This window comes from Trachypithecus francoisi, unplaced genomic scaffold, assembly GCF_009764315.1.
Source record: "Trachypithecus francoisi isolate TF-2019V2 unplaced genomic scaffold, Tfra_2.0 Lachesis_group3, whole genome shotgun sequence".
Classification (NCBI taxonomy): Eukaryota; Metazoa; Chordata; class Mammalia; order Primates; family Cercopithecidae; genus Trachypithecus; species Trachypithecus francoisi.
In genome coordinates, this window is record NW_022681468.1 from 105202064 (window position 1) to 105207027 (window position 4964).

The following is a 4964-nucleotide window of genomic DNA, read 5'->3' on the forward strand; positions in this document are numbered from 1 at the left end:
CAACGGCACGATCTTGGCTCACTGCAACCTCTGCCTCCCCGGTTCAAGCGATTCTTCTGCCTCAGCCTCCTAAGTAGCTGGGATTACAGGCACCTGCCACCACGCCTGGCTAATTTTTGTATTTTTAGTAGAGACGGGGTTTTGCCATACTGGCCAGGATGGTCTCGAACTCCTGACCTCATGATCTGCCCACCTCAGCCTTCAAAAGTGCTGAGATTACAGGGGTGAGCCACCACACCAGGCCTGGAAGGAGATTCTTGAGAGCCCTTGGGCTGTGCGCCTTCCACCAGGGCTTTCCTGGGGGCTTCTTCCAAAGTGTTCTGGGTAAGCACAGCTCTGGAGGCAATCAAATGCAACTTTATTTTTTTCTCCCAATATTCCTTTAAACTGTACTCCAGGTGGGAATTATTCCCCTCTTTGGATGAAAATCCAGCAGACCCAATGACTTTCTTCTCCCTCTTAGGTGACACATAGTCCTAAGGTCACTTGAAGTCAGCATCTCAAATTCAGGAATTGAATGTCCAGTTCGATACATTAATCAAAAAGCCAAACCTGGTTTAGCCAGTGTTAAATCTTCTCCCTTTCCCAGAGTGGGCCTCTTTAGCAGGAAGCCTGCCCTGGAAAAGGAAGCATGGAGTTGGCCTCTCCTCCCCACATTTCTCCCAGAGATGCTGGTTTAGAAGCCAGGGCAGGAGGGCTGAAGCCATAAGATGGTTTCTATTTGAGTAGACATCAGAGTGGGTACCAGCCTCAGGCTCTCTGGGCCTGGAGTATGCTTAGCTCTGACTCTCTCATGGGGAATCTCTGGGGATTCCCACTGTGGGGCCAGGATTCCCATCACTTGATTCCCCTCCCTTGACTGAAGCTATTCCCATTATTGGAGTGCAGCAGTTTGAGACCAGCCTTGGCAACATGGGGAGACCCCCATGTCCACAAATAAAAAAATTAGCTGTAAGTGTTGGGGCATACCTGTAGTCCCAGCTGCTTGGGAGGCTGAGGAGGGAGGATTGCTTGAACCTGAGAGGTCAAGGCTACAGCAAGCCCTGATGACACCGCTGGACTTCAGTCTGGTGACAGAGAAAGACCTGTCTCAAAAATTAAAAACAATCATGTGGAGCTAGGTATGGCAGTTCATGCCTATAGTCCCAGCTACTTGAGAGGCTAAGGAAGGAGGATCTCTTGAGCCTAGTAGTTTGAGGCTGCAGTGAGCTGTGACTGCATCACTGTACTCCAGTCTGGTGACAGAGACCCTGCCTCTTAAAAAACATAATAATACTAATGATAATGTGGATGCCTGTTTTTTAAATGTAGGAAATGCCATAAGATATTTTTAAGTGGGCTGTGCCTGTAAGGCTGATTTGAACCCTTTCACATCACTGTACAGCTAACACTTTAAAGCAAGTTTTCTTTATCTATGGCTCAGGAATTGCCAGGGGCTACATAAATGAGTTTCTAAAATTATATGCAAAATTATGTTTGTGTCCTTATGGAATCACTTCTGGGAAGAGAACTCATAGGTTTCAATAGATTCTCAGAGGTGCTCATGAACCATAAAAGGTTAAAAAACATTTTGGGGGCACTTTTCTAATTAAATCACAGGACACACTTCCCATATATGCCTTAAGCAAACTTTCTTTTTTTTTTACTTGCCACGGTATGGCATAGAGATGGGACTATCCAGCCAGTACATTCATTATGGACTGTGATTGATTATTTCTCTAAGCTTTAGTTTCATAATTTATAAAATTACAATTTATTGTTAATGTTCTTTTCTTCCGAAATTCTGATTCTGTTAAGAAATTGAAAGAGTCTAGGTGTTGAGGGAAAAAGAAAGTGTTAACTGTGGGGTGTGTTGCAAAACTCCTACTTTGATGCTGAGCTCACAGACCAGTGTAACAGTATAATCTCTCTCTCTCTTCTCTTTCTCTCTCTCTCTCTCACACACACACAAACACACACACACACACAGTGTAATAGTCAGAGTTGTCCAGAGAAACAGAACCAATAGAATGTATACATATATGGAAACAGATTTATCATAAGGAATTGACTCATGTAATTATGAAGACCAAAAAGTCCCAAGATCTACAGTTAGCAAGCGGAAGATCCAGGAGAGCCAATGGTGTGGTTCTAGTCCAAAGGCCAGCAGGCTCAAGACTCTGGAGAGCCAATGTTTCCATTTGAGTTGGAAGGCGGGAAAAAAACCCATATCCCCACTTGAAGGCAGTTAAGCAGGAAGAATTCTCTCTTATTCAAGCTTTTTGTTCTATTCAGACCTTCAATTGTTTGGATGAGGCCCACTCACACGAGGGAGGGCAACCGGTTTTACTCAGCCTACTGACTCAAAGGTTAACCTCATCCAGAAACACTATCATGCACACACCCAGAATAATGTTTGACTAAACACCTGGTGGCCCAATCAAGTTGACACATTAAAATTAACCAGCCAGGTGCGGTGGCTCACGCCTGTAATCCCAGCACTTTGGGAGGCCGAGGCCAGTGGATCACTAGGTCAGGAGATCGAGACCATCCTGGCTAACACTGTGAAACCCTGTCTCTACTAAAAATACAAAAAATCAGCCGGGTGTGGTGGCAGGCGCCTGTAGTCCCAGCTACTTGGGAGGCTGAGCCAGGAGAATGACGTGAACCTGGGAGGCGGAGCTTGCAGTGAGCCGAGATCGTGCCACTATACTCCAGCCTGGGTGACACAGCGAGACTCTGTCTCAAAAAAAAAAAAAAAAAAAAATTAACCATCATACATATATATACATATGCTATAGACAGTTTATATTCCCCTAAAATTCCCATGTTGAACCTAAATCTCCAATGTGATGATATTTGGAAATGCAGCCTTTGGGAGGTGACTAGGTCATGAAGGCAAGCCCTCATGAATAAAATTAGTGCCGTTACACTGGGGGTCCCAGAGAGCTCTGCCATGTGAAGACGCAGTAAGAATACAGGTATCTATGAACCAAGAAGCAGGTCCTTCCTTACCAGACACTGTATCTGCTAGTACTTTAATCTTGGACTTTCCAGCCTCCAGAACTATGAGAAATAAATGTTTGTTGTTTATAAGCCACCCACTCAATGGTATTCTGTTATAGCAGCCTGAATGGATTAAGACATATATTAATATACATAGAGAGGATAATTTTCTTTTTTCTTTTCTTTCTTTCTTTCTTTCTTTTTTTTTTTTTTTTTTTTTTTTTTTTTTTTGAGACAGAGTCTCACTGTTTCACCCAGGCTGGAATGCTGTGGTGTAGTCTCGGCTCACTGTAACCTCTGCCTCCTGGATTCAAGCAATTCTCATGCCTCAGCCTCCTGAGTAGTTGGGATTATAGTGCATGCACCACCATGCCTGGCTAACATTTTTTTTTTTTTTTTGTATTTTAAGTAGAGACAGGGTTTGGCCATGTTGGCCAGGCTGGTCTCGAACTCCTGACTTCAAGTGATCTGCCCACCTCGGCCTCTAAATGTGCTGGGATTACAGGTGTGAGCCACTGCACCCAGCCACCCACGACACTTTATAATGAGAAAGATTGACAATTTCCTCTTGAAAAACCAAATAGATTAGAAAACTAATAGAAATGACAACACAGTATAAAACAGACAGTAAAAAGATATAATGTGAGGAATATACAAGAAAGCTATTTAAAACAGACTGTTAAAAATCATAAGTAAATCATATTAGTTAAAATAGTATATTAAAAGTAGGGGAAAATCAATCACTTCAGCTAAAAGGTTATCTCTCCAAGAAGACTGAGTGACTGAGTCCCAGGGCCCAATCCCCAACCCTCACACTTGCAGCAGGCATAAAAGGGGAGGGACCTTCAGACAAAGGCATCTTTCCACCTTCAAGTTGCATTCCACAGAGGTTCCTAGATTTCTTGAGGTCATTTTCAAGGCAGAGCGATGCCCTAACTAGAGCTTTAGCTTGGCCCTGATTTTTTTGTTTGCTTATTGTTTACCCTTGGGGATAACAGCAAGTACAAAATCTGATTCCAGTTTTTCCCAGCTCAAAACCTTCACACACGCTTTCACGTGTTCCCGAATCAACACCCCACAGGCCTTGCTTCGGCAAAGGCTTCCTGATCCCAGTTTCCTGGCATCTGCCTCCTTTCCTCCCCCCATTACCACCACCTGTCTCAGTGCACTCCCAGGATGGGAGCGGACATGGACTGTATTTCTCAGTCTACACTGCACATTTCCTAGGCAGAGAGTAGGGCCGTCTTGGTCCTTGGTGCAAGAACAGATCTAGCTCCACCCTGACATGTAAACTGGATTTCCTGATATCTCCTTAAAGAGGCCTTCAGTAGCCAAGTGGTCAGGTCGAGCCCGAGTGTCGGTGTATCTTAAGTTTGTCTGGGCCTCCATTTCCTTAATTCTAAAGTGAAGAGTTAGAACACAGATTGTATTTAAACACCCTGGTTGGGAGCTGCAGTGCCCTGAATTCCTCCTCTTACTCCACCCCCTCAATACTGACACACAGCCGACACTCAATAAAAGTTTGTTGAATTGACAAAAATAAATTTGTGGCTTCTTGCCCAGTACTTGGCACTTAGAGGCCCTCAATAAATGACTATCGAGTTTATGTTTCATCTCCCCAGCACATTTGTGACATTCTTAAGGGCGGGAACCATGTACTCAACAGGGCCCTGATGATAGAAAAGGAAATCAGCTTGGTCCTTGTTCTCAAGAAGTTCACAGTTTAGTGTAGGAGACTAAGACAACAACTCGCCGATTCAACAGATATTTTTCCAACGTCCTTATGTATTGGGTGGAAAAGGTGAGGCAAGAGCTGTATTTCCTAGACTCCTGAACGGATTGCGAGATGATTGACTCCTGAGGGAGACCTTCTCACCTTTTCATTGGTTGTCGCTGGCCCTGTCGTCTATCACCCAACCAACCCCGAACACCTCTTGTAAGCCCCACCTCCGGGTCAGCCAATTAGAAGTGCCGGGGGC